The sequence below is a fragment of the Mauremys reevesii genome, linkage group 3 (assembly GCF_016161935.1).
Source record: "Mauremys reevesii isolate NIE-2019 linkage group 3, ASM1616193v1, whole genome shotgun sequence".
Taxonomy (NCBI): domain Eukaryota; kingdom Metazoa; phylum Chordata; order Testudines; family Geoemydidae; genus Mauremys; species Mauremys reevesii.
In genome coordinates this window covers 188,732,658-188,750,981 of record NC_052625.1, presented here as the reverse complement: position 1 = coordinate 188,750,981, position 18,324 = coordinate 188,732,658, and the positions used below count along the sequence as shown (strand labels likewise).

Here is an 18,324-nt window from a genome sequence, read left to right as displayed (position 1 = left end):
CACTTAGAACTAAACGAAGAATTGCCTCTCCATTTGTGGGTTCCAGAATTAGCTGCTCTCAGAAGCAGTCATTAATGGTGTCTAGATTTCATCTTTGCATTCCTTCCTGAATAACCTTGTGAATGTCTACTACTGCAGTTGTGTCTTCCTCAATCAGCAGACAGCCTACAACACAAAGGTCTGGCCATGCTTTTATTCAACTTAATGGGACATTAATTGGCTAGTTATCCAGTTAGTCACTTTTCCAATTTATTTAAATATTAATAAAGGACCCAATTCTGCAAAATTCTGTATGATCTCATCTTTCACTGACATCAACAGCTGAAAGAGTTACAGAATGGGCTTGGGGAAAACAGAGAAGAGCTTGGGTGTAGATGTGGCTTCTTTTTCTCCCTTCTCCCCCCCACTCCTTTTTGGAAATGAAGTCCATTCTCACATTCCCTTTTGCGCTATCAAATGACCTCTGCAGGAGAATCTTATAAAGGATGACAACTTTATAACCTATACAGGTTATTGTCCTTGTTTACACTGTGAGAGTTGAATGCTGCAAGGAACAGAAATATTCAGGAACAAGGTAGGAAGTATGAGAAATAAGCGACAGAAGGGTTCAGTGCGAGGGAAAAAAAGAAGACAGATGAGAAAGATGCAGGGACAAAACAAACAGAGCAGAAGACTTAACAAAAGATTGAGTTGGCTGTCTCCATAGTCCAAAACCAGCGTAAAGCGGTGAGTCTCAAACTTTTGTACTAGTGACCCCAACCCCCAGTTTGAGAACCCCTGGTGTAAAGAATACTAGACAGAATTCAGCCCCTGAGGACAGTAGGTGGGCGAGTATGGAGGCAATGCACTCAGTCCCCAGAGGGAGGAAGCAAAGTATTTGTGTGTGGCAACCCTTTCTTTCCAACTGAAATATCAGAATGTCTGGGCTCTAGAGCAGAGGTTCCAAACTTTTTTTTTTTCTTTTGCTGTGCACCCGTCTCTGAGAAATAATATTTCCGCAGAAGCCTAGTGTCCAATGGTGCACCCCAGCCAGGATGCCTCACTGCACCCCAGCCTATGAACATCCCATGCCCGTGATATGTTCCGGGCAGGTGACCCCAGCAGAAAACAACAGCTTGGCTGCACCTCTCTCCTCATATCCCTGACTCTGGGACCTCCCGCCGCATCACTCACAGGACACAGGCTCCTCCAGCCTTGGCGTGATCCACAGCATGCAGGCAAAAGAGCCTGAATGGGTAGAAAGGAACTACCACCCACAGGGGTGCATGGACATTAGCCTCTGGAGAGGCAAGCAAGCTGGAATGCCTCTTCCCCCACCTCCTGCGAAGGAAGAGGCCTCCTCCTTGTTCTTCCAGCCTGACAACTCAGCTAATGAGAGATCATTCTTATTCCTCTCTCTAATTACCTCACCATGTCACAGCAGGAACACCCCACAGTTTGAAAACGAATGCTCTATATGTCATGCATAGCCATCATAAGGTTGAAGAGGTATTGCCATGCTGTTACCTCCAATGCTGGCAAATCTAAAAATAGACTGATAAAACAAAAGCTCTTTCACTCCTTATTAAAAAAAACAACCCAGTAATTTTGTGTACTCTTAACTCACCAGTACATGCACTCTGGTATACATTTATAGATCACCCAAAATGCACATGTAGAAGCCCCTCTCCTATGCACTTCAGCTACTCCACAGCTGTCTGCAGGGGATGAGACAAGGGTTAGGGTGAAAGTTGCAGAAAACTAAGGAGCAACTGAAATCCAGGGACAGAATGAAAACCATTATGCCATTTTCCAGTCCCTTCTGCTACAACAATGACAACTTTATACCAGATCTCTTACTCCTAGGGTAATTCTGTGCCAAAAAAATAAAAATTCTCTGCACAGTATTTTAAAATTCTGCATATTTTATTTGTCGAAATAACATACAGTAACTCTTAACGTTGTTATGTTCTCTCCCATTCAGCCAGGCACATCTGTCCCTGCCCCATGTGTCCCTGCACTCCCCTTTCCCCTGCGGCCCTACACCCCATTCAGCCACCCCTTCTCCCCTATCTTCAAAAATCCCTGCACCCCCATTCAGCCAACCTTCCTCCCTCCATCTCCACATGGCCCTGAACCTCCACTCCATTAGCTCCTGTGACCTCGCCCAAGTCTGTCCCACCACTAGCTCTTCTGAACTCAAGTCTATGTGACCGCCCAGCAGCCTCATGTGCCCTGCTCTGCCCATATTCTCTCCTGCCCAACCCCTTCCCCCCACTACCCTGTATCCTGGCTCGCCTCACCTAGCCCCACAGGCAGGGTGCTGTGAGGAACACAGCCTCTCCTCTTCGCTATCCACGAATGGTTTCTCCGTCCAGTGAGCGGGCTACCCTCTGTTGTGGTGCCACAGTAGCCCTTGGTGGGAGAAAGGTGTAATTACAGCACCTGGCAGAATCTATTTTCTGCAGAGAAAAAAAAACTGCAGGGGATATGATTAACTCCATACTAACTGTATTTCAGGTTTTTTTTTTAGCATGATCAATACACAAAGAAAGCCTAACCAACTTACTGATGCCTTCATAATCAAGTATATACTAGGGATGTAAAATAGCAAAACCGGTAAGCATTAGTCTTATTGGTTAACCCACCTTAACCATTAACCCCCAGCCTCCGGCTGGCGGGAGCAGCCCCAATCCCAGCCCCAGCCCCCGCTGGCCGATCCAGGCTGGCGCAGCAACCACCCGAGCTGACCTCATCAGCATCCTAGCCCCACGCCCACAGGACGGAGCAACCGCAGCCCCAGCCCCTCTCCCTTTCATCAGTTAAACAATATAATTAATTGTTTAACAGATTCACTTTTTAAATGACATTTACATCCCTAGTATCTACTATGTTAAGAGAAATAAATGTCTTTATTTCTGTTAGAATATAGGTTTGTTTGTCAGCCTGAGATAGAATTTTGGGTTTGACTTTTTGATACTCTTTTATCTTATACTAATATGTGTAAACAAAGGACAAAGACACTGTGTGTTACATCTGCCCGCAAGCAGATGGGTTGAAAAAAGATAAGAGATGGAACTCAAGTGTTATAGTACACTCCCACCATACCCTGTGTGAGGATACAATGGAAGGCTGCCTGGCTCTTTCCTCAAGCCAACGTCAAGCAACCAGTGAGGAGGGATAAAGTGGGCTGGGGAGGAGGTGGGGGGGGGGCATAAGAAACACTAAAAGCCAAATAAAGACCTGGCCTTGGCCAAAGCACCACCTCACTCCTTATCCCTCCTATGGGATATAAAAAAGGTGGGACAAAGACCCCGGACCCACTTCCCCCCAAAAAGGAACATGACCATAAATTGTAAGGAGTGGGACTGTGGGTGTGCATTGCAGGTATATTTGTGCCTTCTAAGAAAGAGGAAATGGAAATGGGGACACAGGCAAGACTCTGCGCAGTCAGAGCTGGAAGGGGGACATAGGGTAAACGTTCTGCGGCATCAGAGCTGAGAACGGAACACCAGGAAACGGACTCTGCTGGCATGTACTTATGGATATGCTTGCTGGAAACTAACCCCATTAAACACTGCATTGCCTGCACTTCAGATTTCTGGTCTTCTGCTTTCTGTCTGCATGACAAGAACCAGGGGAGAGGGTAAAGGGAGCATCCTCTAACAATTTCTATGGGCCTATGATAAACAGATTATCATGTTTATTACAGTGGTCCAAAGAGTCAACCAGAAACAGAGCTCCACTGTATACAGATCAAGACACATTCCCTACAGAAAGACACTTACAGTCTAAATCAAAAGCCAGACAAAGGACAAACCATACTAGCAAAATGAACAATGTAAAATTGGTAGGGCCCTACCAAATTCACAGCCATGAAAAAAGTGTCATAGACTGTGAAATCTGTTCTCCCCCTGTGAAATCTCACTTTTTGTGTGCTTTTACTCTATCCTACACAGATTTCATGGGCGAGACCACTGTTCCTCAAACTGGGAGTCCTGACCCAAAAGGGGGTCACAGTATTGTCACCCTTACTTCTGCACTGCCTTTAGAGCTGGGTGGCCGGAGAGTGGCGGCTGCTGGCCGGGCACGTGGTTCTAAGGGCAGCGCCCCGCCAGCAGCAGCACAGAAGTAAGGGTGGCAATATCATACCATGCAACCTTTCCTTCTGCACTGCTGCACTGAGAGGTCATTGGCCGGAGAGTGGCAGCTGCTGACCAAGGGCCCAGCTCTAAAGGCAGCAGCACAGAAGTAAGGGTAGGAATACCATATTATTCCATTCTTTTGTCTGCCCTGTTGCTGGCGGCAACTCCGCATTCAGACCTGCTCTCCAGCCACCCAGCAGCTGCTGCTCTCCAACCACCCAGCTCTGAAGGCAGCGCAGAAGTAAGGGTAGCAGTACTGCAACTCCCCTACACCAACTTTGCAAATAAAAAAAAAAAAGCCCACACACTCCTTTTTGGGTCGGGATCCCTACAGTTACAACACTGTGAAATTTCAGATTTAAATATCTGAAATCATGAAATTTATGATTTTTTAAATCCTGTGACCGTGAAATTGACTGAAATGGACCGTGAATTTAGTAGGACCCTAGATATCAGCAATTCTCTCTCTTTCTCATTACGTGCGGGAAATTAACTATCACAGCCCTTTCTTTTGGTTACTGAGGCTAGGTCTACACTGCGGGGGGGTCGACCTAAGATACGCAACTTCAGCTACGTGAATAGCGTAGCTGAAGTCAGTGTATCTTAGGTCAATTTACCTGGCCATGAGGACGGTGGCGAGTCGTCCGCTGCCACTCCCCTGTTGACTCCGCTTCCACCTCTCGCTGCGGTGAAGTTCCGGAGTCGACGGCAGAGTGATCAGGGATTGATTTTATCGCGTCTACACTAGACACAATAAATCGATCCCCGATAGATTGATCACTACCTGCTGATCTGGCGGGTAGTGTAGACATCCCCACAGTAATAATTTCAGGGTAATTTATACATTTACTGAAAAGAAAAAATTACTCATCACATTTAAAGCTTTCTTGTTTAGCGGTTGGCCTGATTCAAGATCACTGGCAACATTCTGTGACTGTTTGAAAAACTAAAGAGTTGCCTAAATAAGACTTTCTGGCTCTAGACCAGGGGTCGGCAACCTACGGCACGCGTGCCAAACATGGCACGCGAGCCGATTTTGAGCGGCACGCAGCTGCCTGCCGCGGTCCCGGCCCACAGCCCCACTCAGCCCCCCCGCCCACCGCTCTCCCCTGCGGGGGCAGGAGACAGAAACTTGGTTCTGCGGCAGCCAAGCTTCCCCGTCCCCTGCTTCTTCCCCCAGCGTGCTTTCCTGCCTCACCCCCTCTCCGTCCCTGAGCCAATCAGTTGATGGCCCTAGCAAGGGGGAGGGGGAAGAGCAGCAGCGTGCACACAACTCCCTAGAGATGACAGCGAGAGGTAGGGATGGGGCCTTGGGGAAGGGGGTGGAACAGGGCACATCCTTTCCAGCCCCCTGCCATGAGCTACTCAGGACAGGGGGCTGGGAGCACCCCTATGGGCCGAGCACCCCAGCCCTCTGCCCTGACCCCCCCACACACTCAGCATTCTGCCCTGCACCCCCCACACACACACACCCAGCCCTCTGCCCTGACCCCCCCACACTCAGCCTTCTGCCGTGCAGCCCCATACCCCCCAGCCCTCTGCCCTGACCCCCTCACACTCAGCATTCTGCCATGCAGCCCCCATACCCCCAGCCCTGACCCTTGAACCCACACACTCAACCTTCTGCCCTGCACCCCCTACACCCCCAGGCCCTCTGCCCTGAACCCCCCCACCCCAACACACACCCAGCCTTCTGCCCTGCATCCCCACAGCCCCATACCTCTGCCCTGAACCTCCCCACACACCCAGCCTTCTGCCCTGACACTTGACCCCCCCACACCCAGCCGTCAGCCCGACACCCCCACACACCCCAGCCCTCTGCCCTGATCCCTGAACTGCCCCCACCCCAGCCTTCTGCCCTGAACCCCCCACCCCCGGTCTGGGGTCCTGGCCACAGGCCCTGCTCCGCCCGCTGCCGGCCTAGGTGAACAGAACCCCAGGCTGGCAGCGAGCTGAGCAGGCTGGCGGCGTAAGATCAGCATTTTAATTTCATTTTAAATGAGCTTCTTAAACATTCTGAAAACCTCGTTTACTTTATATACAATCGTTTAGTTATATATTATAGACGTATAGAAAGAGACCTTCTAAAAACGTTAAAATGTATGACTGGCATGGGAAACCTTAAATGAGAGTGAATAAATGAAGACTGGGCACACATCACTTCTGAAAGGCTGCCGACCCCTGCTCTACACACAGCTCTACTCTGATGACAGGAACAAACAGAACTTCAGTTAGAGGCAACAAACAGCGCCTGGTTGTTAAGAAGAGTCTGACCCAAAAGCAGAAAATTCTTGGGGGAAAAACCCTTGTTTTTAACCGTCTCCAGACCTGGCTTCCCGTGCGTGCCTTGTAATGACAGCACCATGCACGGCCACTAGCCTCTCAGCCAGAGCCCCAGTGGCCTGCCCGTGTCCGGCCCAAAGCCAGGCGTACAGACACCAACCTGCCGTTTGAGACGGTCGGAGAAAACTCTTCCTTCAGCACGTCTAAAGGACCGTGTCTGTCAATGTCCTTGCGGACCAGCCCAGCCCGCGCTGCACGGAAGGGGGGAACAGGCAGCACGCGCGCCGGACAGTTAACGGGGCTTTCGGGGGACGCTGCAGCGCGAGGCGCCACAGCGGTTCTGCCCGCGGAGCCCTGGGCTTGGCCGGGGGGACGTGCCTCAGAGGGGCCGGAGCTTACGGGCCACGGGGTTCCGCTGGCACCGGGAGGCGCTGGCCGCACGAAGGGTGCCTGGGCGGCTGCTCCCTTACCCGGGGTCGGACGGGCACTGACGCCTGCTCGAGGCGCCGCGGCCGCAGGGAGAGATCGGTCTGCGGGCGCCACCCACAGCCGGCAAAATGGCGGCGCAACTGCCTGTGGCGAACGCCGCTCTGTCGGGCGCATGCGCCGCGGGCCGCGCTGACGCCCGCGTTGGGAGGCTGAGGCAGAGCTGGGGGTGAGGCGGGAAGGGGCGGTTGAAGGTTCCTCTAGTTGTGTGGGGGTTGGGTGTTGCTGGGCTATGGACCCCCTGAGTCTCCCCCGTTCACCCACAGGGGTCTTCAGCATGGGGCTGGGCCTGGCTGGCTGGCTGGGCTCCCCCAGAACCCCATGCTTGCTTCACCAGGCCTTCTCCAGAGTGGGGTCAGGCCAATATCCAGCACCTCTGAAAACCCACCTGAAAAATGTTCCTCGCTGCCTCTACAAGCCCATCCTGGGTGTGGGCCGCTGCGCCCACCCAGCGCCCCGCTGCCCCTTTGGGTTCACATTAGCAGCCTCTTCCTCCTCCCAGTAATGAGCAAAACATAAGCACACGCAGCATCTAATGAGGTGGCCACACCAAGGGAATAAATAGCAAGTTAGACCACAAAGTCCTTGAAATGCTAAGAACTGTTGTTGGGATGAATTAATCGATCATAGTCTCCAAGCATGTGGCCCTCAGCTTTGCCAGAGTTTTGTCTGTCACTGCTACTCAGGGAGCTTGGTGGACCGTGGATAAGAAGAGCTAGCCCTGGCAACCTTGGGAGACATTAAAGCTTTCCGTGCAATAAATGGAAATATTCCTATTTGGAAAGCATTACTAATACAAGCTTAGGGGAGAGATGGGACTATTTGGTCTTGATACTATATATTTTGTTCAAATCAGAGGAAAGATCATGCCAACCTGGAGTTAGTTCTCTTTAAAACTCTCTTTAAAACTCCTTTAGGTTATCGTAGTTAAAACATCCATGATAACAAAGTTCAAATATTTTGTAGCAATAGATTAGTTCCTTAAAATAGATATTTCTAAATGCCTATCATTGAGCTGTCTAAAAGGATGGGAATGTATGTTTCTGGCATTACTTCATAGTATGACAGTTATTAAATTTGCCTCATTATATGACCATTAATAAACTTGCTCCCTTTCTATATTTTTCCTGTTTTTGCAGGAAAGACAATCCATCATATCTGAACACTTTGAACATGTCTCCTGTGCAGCCTTGTTAGTAGTACATGGTGCATTAATGTCCAGGAAGAAGATGTTTACATTTAATCTTTCAGGATAGAGAAGCTCACTAACTCTTGGCTGGACACCAAATTCTAGCCCTCATTTACTTCTAAGTGTTGTACCAACCTGGAAATAGGTCTATGCCTTTGGATTGCCATGGAGATGTCAATTATTTAGGTGTGTGAAGTCATGCCACTTTCCAAGAAGCTACTGCAGCAGCATCCCTGATGGGGTCTGTGGTTGCTTTTTTAAGCAGCTTAAAAGGGCTGAAGTATTTTTAAATGTCTATATGAGTGAATGGCCACAGAAGCTGTAAAATATGTACCAAGGTCTGATGCAAATGAATAATAGCATTTCCAAATAAAACTAAAACATCTGGGCTAGATTCACAAAAAGGACTTAGGCACCTGCCATTTTAGGTGCCTAAATCCAGAATCAGTCCCTTGTGAGATTCACAACACCCCACCCACACACACACACTCACACACACACTCAGCTCAGTTGCCACCTAACCCAGCAGGCAGCCAAACTCATTGCCTACATTTCTGCAATAAAATTCCTTGTGCAAGTGTATTTCAACCACACACCTGGTGACCGGATGCCTAAGCCTCGGAGTGATTCATGCATTGGGAAAAGATAAGCATTCCTCCACCTAACTGACCCATGGGCCCTGAGCCAGTAAGAGTGCTCAGACCTTGTCTACTGGATTGGGCCCCTATATGTGAGCTTGCCCAAAACAACTGGGGGTGGTGCCTCTCTCATAGAACAGTGGAACACCTTCAACAGGTGAGACTGAGGGAGTCTCACATCATAATATGCCATAGGGCAGTGGTAAGGGCCTGCACCTGAGCAGTAGCGGATCCCTATTAAAGTCACGTTTCCCCACATGAACGGCAAATTTCAACTGGGGGTCTTCCACGTCCCAGCTGAATACCCTACACTAACCACTGGATTAAGAGTTATACGGGAAGGCCTCCTCCTGGCTTCCTGCTAAAACAGCATAAGCACTTAATGCCAAGACAGGGTTTTCAGAGGGAACTGCCTCCTTGCACACTGGACTTAGTCACCTATGCCTAAAAAGGGATGGGGTTTAGCACACATATCCTGCAGGTTGGCATCTCCCACTGCCTGGTTTAGGTGAGGAGCTGCCTAGGGTGCTGACTTTTGTGAATCCCATTCTGAGGCACTTATCTCTTTCCATTCATTGTATAGGGAGCCTAGGCACTTAACTCGGGCTTTGTGAATCCCATGATTTTCTGAGGGCCTAAAAATTTGGCGTGGCAATATTCAGCATCACCACACATAAGTTTCTTTGTGAATCTAGCCCAAGGTGAATGACTTAGATTTGTTATTCTTTGTAATAATCTTCCATAGATAAGAGAACAAATGCTGGTGTTGTATAAGGAATGGGAGAAATAAAAATAATCTCTTATTCAAGAACCTTGAATGGGAAAAAATCCATTTAACCATAGCTACAGATATGGAACTAACTGTTGGGTGAAGAGACTATTTTCTTTTCTAGTGCAGCTGTGCACTACAGCTAAACCTTTACACAAAAGGATTTCATACATCACAAACTCTGGTAGAAGTTCTGCTATCTTTATATAGGCAGAGATTTGGAAGAGAAAAAAGTACAAAGCAACCACACCAAAATTGAGGCCAGAGCAGAGGTGCTGGAACAATTTGTATAGTGGGGGTGCTGAGAGCAATTGAATCAAACTGTAAACGCTATATATAATGAAAATCACTTCAAGCCAGGGGGTGCTGCAGCACCCCCGACATCCCTAGCTCCAGCACCTATGGGCTAGTCCTAGTGTACTTTTTCCCACTCTTTCTTTGAAAAGGCCTAATCTAATCCACAGCAATCACTGTATGGTGCTGATAACAGAGCAGCAGCCACCAGGTGGCAGAAACAACCAAAGGTGGCCCTTAGTGAAATACTTGACAATATACCAGTATTGCTTCAACAGTTTGACCAATGAAGCAATTAATTCAGCCTGTCCAGTCCTGAAATACAAGTGCATATATGTATGGGGGAACTCTAAAGATCACATTTGCTCTATTAGAAATGTTTTCAGATAATTGCTATAATTTGTATTAACACAAACATCTTGATTTATGTACAGAATGCAGTTCCCTTTGAAAATATATTATATAATACATTACTCTTGTAGTCACTATATTTTTGCAAATTATCTTTATATCATCAGTAACCTATTACACAGTTATAAACTCAGCAGTTTATACATCAAAGAGCAGTCAGTGGAAGCCACAGCTATGAAATCATGACAGAAGAAGCCAATATCTTCTACTACTACTTAAAATGTATATAGCACTTTACAAGCAATTAATGACTCCTCATAACACCCCAAGCAGGTAAGAAAGTATAATCCACATTTTATAGATGGGGTAACAGACAAAGGAGTTAAGTGGCTTGTCTCTGGCCACAGTGAAGTAACTGGGAGGAATTCTAATAAGAGGGATTGTTATTCAGATTATTCTGTTTTACCCTTAGGACTTGTTTACACACACAAGTTGTGTCGCTTTAACTATATTGTTAGTTAAAGCAGTACAACCTCCTCCCTCAATGTGTGTGCAGTTATACTGGTATAAAGGTGCTTTATACTGGTATAGCTATTCCCTTATGGGAAGGAGAATAACTATACCTGTATAAGTCACTCTGTACCAATATAACTCCATCCACAGTAGGACTTTTACTATTAAAACTATTTTAGTTTAAAAAAGCTTATGCCCAAATAAATTTGTTAGTCTAAGGTGCCACAAGTACGCCTCATTCTTTTAGCTCTAACCCAAATAGTTACACCGGTAAAACTTATAAGTATACACAAACCTAAGATTTTTAAAGGGAAAATCAGGGAGTGCACATGCAGTGTAACTTTGTCATTTTAAAGGTTAAATGATATGTCAGATGAATGGTAGAGCAATTTAGTGCATGCATTGATGGTGGGTGATCTAACAGAATTGTGAGTCATGGAATCATATAAACTAAGAGGTGGAAAAAAGACCTATTAAATCATCTAGACTGTCTGGTGAGGAGACAGACTAGATGATCTAATAGGTCTTTAGCATCTTTCATTTCTATGATCCACATCAGTTAACCAAGGTGTGGCCTGAAACCTGCAAACTGGTCTATGTGGAAAAACCTTTATGTTCACACAGAGCCCCATTGGTGCCAATTTGGGGGAGGGGCCTGCCTGAGCAGATTTGCTTGAACATTCAAGGCCTTAATTTGTACTCTATTAAACCTGTTCCAAAGAGTTCACCTGTATGACTTTTGCAAATTCAAAGAGAAATTTCAGGCAAGCTTATCCAAATAAACTCTTTGGACTGGGAATTATCTTTGTATATGTTCGTATGAGGCCAGATCAACAAAGGGACTTAAGTGCCTACACTCTAAGTCCCAGTTTTAGGCAACACTGCAATCCACAAAACACAGCTCAGCTTCTGCCTGACACTGTATGCTCCTAAACTCACCTGGTGCCTAAATTTCCACTGTAAAAATTCCCTAGGTCCCTATGTTCCACCTCTGGGCATGCACACTCTGCTTCACTGTAGGTAACTGGGTGCCTATATCCCACCTTTGCCCCAGTGCGATTCATGAACCCGGGGATGACAGGCGTAGGAGAGTCTATGTTATTTGCAAGGCCTGATCCAGTAGGTGTGCTCTGAGCATGCTTAAACTCGGGGGGGAGGGGAGAAGGAGGTATGAGATATCTTTAGATTTGTACAGAGATCTCCCACCTCTCAGGAGAGTGCCCTAGCCACTGAAATATCTAGTGATATTCTCTTTGGCCCAATTAATATTTAATGTTTCAATTATTTAATTAAAGTGGAATGGCTTCAACTGGAGAGACTGAGAAAAAGACACATCAGAATATCCCATAGTCCAGTTGCTAGGGTATTGTCTTGAGACAGAGATGATCCTTGTTCAAATTCCTTCTCATTCGACTCCGGAGAGAATGGCACCAGACTCTTCTACTTGCTGGTGAGTCCTGACCACTGAGCTAAAGTTTATGAGGGAAGTTTCTCTCTCCTCCCAATCCTCATGAGCACTTTGCATGGAGCTAGGTGCCTGCATCACTCATTCTCACAAGAAATGGTTTCGGTGCCTAAGCCATCTGATTCCAGAAGAGGGGTTCCTGGCAGTGGATCACAAGCAGAGATAGGTGTCTCCCTGCAGCCCAGACTTAGGCGCTGAACTACATGAGGAAGTGGGACTTAGGACACACCCCTCTCATCAGCATCTCCCATTGGCTAGTTTAGGCAGACCTAACCTAATGTACTGGCTTCTGTAGATCCTATTCTTAGGCACCTAGCTCTCCCCATTCATTATATAGGGAGCCTAGGCACCTAACTCAGACTTTGGGGCTCTCATTGTTGTTCCAGTGCTTTTCTAGGCACCTAAAAGTTAGATATTGCAATGACTAATCCCTTTGTAGATCCAATCCACGGTGCCTAATGTTATGGGACCCCCAATCTTTACTGGGCCCTCTGGGTGTGATTTTAATATAAGTATAACAGAAAATACATTGGAACTGGAAAAGACTTCGCTTGATTAACTCTCCATTTCAAGGCTTGGGTTTGCTGTCCCTAATGACCTGATAGGGGGCTGAACAACCTTAACTCCCACTGAAATCAGTGCTCAGCCCCTTTGAAAATCAGGCCGTAAAAGCCTTGGTTCAATCCAGACCTGTGTGTGGGTTTCTTCCCTACCCCCACCCTTGCAATGTGGGGCTCCAGAGTTAATCATTATGTCTGTCTTGTTAAATATTTCACCTTTTTCTCTGTTTACAAACAGAACAAATGACCTAGAACTGCTTTTTGGACATTTGTCATTGGTCATGTGTGTGAAACATGAATTGCAATGCAAACAAAGGCAATGGTCATACGATGTCTACTTGCTTTTCGTACTGTCAGCTGAGCTAATGCATTTGCTCTATAATTCTTCAGATATATGTGGCATTTAGCTCCAGTTTTTTAAAGGTTTATGACCCTATTCTGATTTCAGATAGGTACCATCAATGGGAGGTCCATCAAGGTATCTGAGGTAGAATTGCACTCATCAGTTGTCCATTAGTCTTGAAATAAGTTTTAAAATGTTCTCTTTAAAACTAGTGATTCTCTTTAATTGCTCTCTGGTACACCTTGGATAGTTTTTTATACACATAAATCTAAAATTATGTCTACACTATCATCCTATAATAGGGCAGACAATATGCTATGGTACTTCAGGAAAAGCATGATATATTATAACAGTTTTAATTGCCTGCAGGGTGCTGATCCATGTTGGAATTAAAATACGTGGTGTTGTCATCAGATATATTAAAGGGACAATTTCATGGATGAAATTCTGGCCTTATTGAAGTCAATGGCAAAACTCCCATTGTCTTCAATGGAGCCAGGATTTCAGCCCATATATTTTGAAAAATACATTTGTTACTAATATAGTGTGTGGAAAATAAAAATGGAAAGATTTTCAAAATCTGACTGGCTTTTCATCTGTGTTATGGATTACTTTTTGCATTTCACTTCTGCTGGAGTAACAATAATAGATTAGTAATTTTCACATTAAGGCCGTGATTAAAGCAATCAAATCTGTGCAGCTGGACCCCTGTGCCTGAGCCCCTTTGAAGTTAGTTCACCCATGCAGATTTGGTTGCAGGATTGGGCCTATAAGATTCCACGGATGAGGAGAAAGCTACCAAGAGACAGAGCGTACTCAGCAGCAAGCCTTCTCATTTGGAATCATTCCCATTCGACCCAGCCCTTGGCTACATTCAGGAAATTATGTAAATCACACCTCCTTGTCCAGACTTCTTGCTATGTTCATTTCCCAGATACAGTCTATTGTCTAAGTTTCCCCATCTCTGTCTTGCAAAGTTGTGGTATTTCTGGGCAGATTTTTGCTCCATATACTTTACTACTGCTTGCAATCTAAGTCATATAAACTACACTCTGGTCTTGTATATGCTAGGTTTTTAGCCACCAGTGTAACTAAATCAGGGCAAAACCCTAGTGCATACACAGTTTACATTGAGGCAACATGAATTTTACATAGTACAAGTTATCTTTGTTTCAAACAGCTACAACTACACAAGTGGCTAAAAACTCATTATAGACAAAGCCCCATGTACTATGGTGCTGGGAGCCATATACATTCTCGTAATCATATTTTTTTCTCTGTTTATCAGTCTATTTAGCAACAGGTAAGGTTCTCTATTGAAGAATCACAAGGCACCATTGGATATTCTTAACAAAATGCCTCATTTTATATGCTGAAAATAGATTCCAAAGATTGAGAGATCTAACCATCTTGAAAGCCAACACATTTCTTAAGAGCAATCCTCAAGCTGCTCTGCACAGCTCTTCACTTTAGTTTCTTGAGATGATTAATTCTTTAGTCCCTAGATTAACTCACTGTGGGAAACACACATTAACCAGGTAACACATTTATGTTTTATGTAATGCACAATCTCACCTTGACATCTTTCCAACTCTGCTGAGACTGGCATTTAGGATAATCAGTATACTGTTTGGTAATAATTTGACCTGCTAGCTTTGCATATCTACAACAAACAAACCAGAGTCGATGATTATGTCAGTAAGAGAAGCTTCTCTTATAAAACTCATCTGCACTGTTCTATCGGGAACTTTCATTCCTCTCCTTCATCTTTTGCAGGGAAAATACAATAACATTAATAAACTATAACGCTGAGGTGTATAATGTTGCAGATGTTCTGTTAAGAAATAAAATAACTTTCTACTAATTGATCTGGTTTCCACATGTAATCCTCATCTTTACATTTTGGAGAAAATCCATTTTTTGTACAAAATGACAATGCAGACCAAAACTTACAAATAAAGAACTTTACAAATAAGACTCTACTTTTAGGGGAAGGGAAACCTGCTTTGATAACTCCATCTGAGAAGGAGCAGAATTGGGGGATGACTGCAACAGTGAGAAAAATGTTATAAACACTGAAAATTGTAATGTAAAAAAATGTACTTGACTTGAAAGTGTCTCCCCCAATTCCATCTACATCTGTGTATTCTAGTTCTAGATAAGTAACTGTTTGACTAAATATGGATAATATCAATTATACTGAGAATGATTTTCTTTTATGAGATCAGTAAGTCTCTTTCCACATAACTGCAGATTTTGTGAATAGCACATAGAAATTTGGTGGGTCCTAGCAAACTGTAGAATTATATATTTGATTTGGCTTATATGTAACCTAAATCTTTTGGATATTTTCATAATTTATCTGTTTTTGTTACTTTACATAGCCACTAGTACTGTCAGAGTTAAGTTGTATTAATCCTTTCATCCCAAAACTCTCAAAATAGGGTTGTTTTTAATATTAAAAGCAGAATAAAACAGAATTTGTTGCTAGAAATATGTTGAGAGAGAACTTTGCATCCAGACATAAGCCAGATCCTAAAGGGTAGTTAGGCTCCTAAAACATCCATTGAAATCAATGGATGTGGGCCCTTGTGAATATTCAAGAAGCCATAGGGCCAGGCATGCTGCCTATATTTTAAGAATGAGCTTCGTACATATCTTCTATTTACTCCATGATAAATCCTGGCTAACAGTTGTGCTCGAAAATAGGTGGGATATGATACAGGAAAATCTATTTGTTTGCTTTTTACTCAAATAATAATGCTTATTTCATAAGCAAGGAGGGAGGCAATGTCACATGACTAATAAAAATTATAAGACTTTTTACTTCAAATGCTTATGCTTTGTTCCTGAAAAGTATACTCAGTGTATGGGTAAAATAAAAGAATGCTTAGACACTATGATAATATAAACAAACAAACAATTTAAGAAGGGAAAGTGTCCTCCCTGGAACTTTAATAAAATAAACCCTGCAATTTGGTGCAATCTGATCAATTCCTAAAGCAAAAACCTTGTACTTCAGAAATATTTCTCTGAGTTCCAGATATAAGGTAATCCACAGCAGAGGTTTAACTTTGTCCAGAAATGGGGTGAAACAGAGAAATTGTCCCTCCTCACTCTTTAGTTTGGTGGCAACATTTTAACAAGGGACTCCCAGTAGCCCTGAAGATCATCACCCCTCCGGCTTATCCTGGCAAGCAGACAAGATCCTTCTAGTCAGAACTAGGTTTGCAAATGGTTTTTCTGTTAAAGAACAGCACCATATACTGTAATTATGTTTGGATGTTCTCATGACTACCTTTTCATTAGGATCTGGCCTAAGTAACTTTTATAACTTTTCTCCCTTTGAGGACAATTGCAATCAAACAAAACTTTAAAACGTCCAAACAGCTTCCTTTAAGAAATTGTACACAATACAGATATTTAATAAATAATTAAATAAGCTTTTGATGGGGACAGGGAATGATCATTCATATATGAGCTCCATAATCATGACTCCTTCCTCCATACCTCACTCCCCAAAGATAACGTCTCCCATTTACTTCACTCGGATTATGCTGAGGCCCCAAACCAGTCAATGTAGGCTACAATGTGAATAAATGTGATTTAGATAAAGGGAAAGAGGCACCTTTCTCCTTTAGTGCGCTATTTTTCCAGTTAAGGTTGGAGACAGTAAAGCAAGCTGTTAAATTCTTAGAGGATATTAAGGCAAGAAGGGGCCATTTTGGCTCTAGCCTAACCTTCTGCATTATGCAGGTCATAGAATTTCACACAGTTATTCCTGCACCAAACCCAATAACTTGTGGATGAACTGTTTTATAATTAAAAAAATGTATACTTAATAGTGCTTGCTAATTACCCCACTTGATAAAATACTAAGTAAATGTAGGAGTATACTAAGGCTAAAAGTGGGCAGGATTCACCAAAATTTGTCCTGTCTGTTACCTCATTTTAAATAGAAGGGGTGAAGTCCTCCCCCACTGAAGTTAACGGGTGTGTTCCCATTAACTTCAGTGGAGCCAGGATTTCATATGGCAACTCAGCCCATGTAATGTGAGGAGTTGAACAGAGGGAAGGCAATTCTTCTCTGCAACTATTCTCTGACTAAAGCAACTACTCCCTGGGGCTCAGGCAATCACAGAGAACAGATCCCAAGGACCTGGATTTAATTCTCCCATGTAAAAAGAATACTCGGCAACTTTCCCAGATGTTTCAACGGGGGTTAGCTCTGCCATGCCTGATGTAAGGGAGGAAAGGTAACTAAAGGCAGAAAGTACATAATCTCCTCTATCTCTCCAAAGGGCATATCTCAACTTCAAATCACATTGGAAGCAAAACTAGTTCCTTTCCCCAAAATGAAAAAAATTGGCAGTTCATCAGACAGGCTGGTGCAGAAATTTTGCATCCTAGCTCATGTAGAAGACTGCAAACAGGGGGGCAAAATTCAGCCAAACCAGTCATTGTGGGGCATGTTAGTGATTTTTCTTTCATATGCCCTGTGTCAGGCTGATCTTTCAACTGAATAGGTCAGTGTGCACTGGAGTTAGGTATTATCTACTGAACTGAGCCCTAACATGTTTGCTCTGAATAAATGCTATTTATTTTTTTTGCAGAATTACACAATATACAATACTTTTCTAAATATATGCATTAACCATTTCTAGCCATAAGCTATATTTTATCTCTTTAATAATTCAAGAAATTTAGGCAATATAAGTTAACCTGAATGTTGCAGCACTTAAGAGACAAGCTGCCTTTATTTACCACAAAGTAACTGCCACAAAGGACCATTTCATCACTAACACTGAGAGCTAGAGCTGGTTGAAATTTATTCAGACAAAACTCATACTGATATGAATGAGAGATTTGCTTGTATTAAGACTGAGGATTTAAAAAAAAAAGACTTCAGGAATTGGGCTAATTTAAGGACAAAGTAGTATTTCTATTATTCACTCTGACCAGAAATTTTTGCAAGTTTTCTAGTTAAATTCTAAATACAAAATGTAATGTGGAAAGTCTCTTTTGCAGCATCGCTATAAACAATTCAACCTAAATGTTCCATCCACTAGCAAAGATACTGTGATATTACCATAGCACTCCACTTCCACTATGATAGCACCAGGGTCTCCAGGAACTTATTACTTGTAGTTGAAATATTCTTGTCATGCTTCACTCTCACTCTCACCCCTGCACATCAAACTGAGTCATTCCGTGCCACATGAATATATGATAGAATCATGCTAATCCTACATATGCTTCCAAAAACTCTGTGGTGGAAACCATTTAGTACAAATGTGTTCCCTTAATTC

General features: G+C 44.1%; 1 protein-coding gene and 1 long non-coding RNA gene across 15 annotated transcripts in view; one reads left to right on the top strand and one right to left on the bottom strand.

Moving 5' to 3' along the window:
* TDRD15 (tudor domain containing 15) overlaps nucleotides 1–18,324 on the bottom strand; it is a 60,321-nt gene that overhangs the window by 13,786 nt on the left and 28,211 nt on the right. The window contains exons 1-4 of one of the 14 annotated variants that reach the window (XM_039532186.1): nucleotides 6,568–6,792; nucleotides 3,546–3,599; nucleotides 2,283–2,394; nucleotides 1,607–1,697 (exon numbers count right to left, since the gene is read on the bottom strand). The gene's annotated coding sequence lies outside the window, so the exon portion shown is untranslated. The other 13 variants (XM_039532187.1, XM_039532180.1, XM_039532182.1 and 10 more) reach the window with 13 other exon arrangements.
* On the top strand, nucleotides 6,925–10,256 carry LOC120401933. Its single transcript, XR_005596851.1, has 2 exons — nucleotides 6,925–7,062; nucleotides 8,033–10,256. It is a non-coding gene; the product is annotated as an uncharacterized LOC120401933 (long non-coding RNA).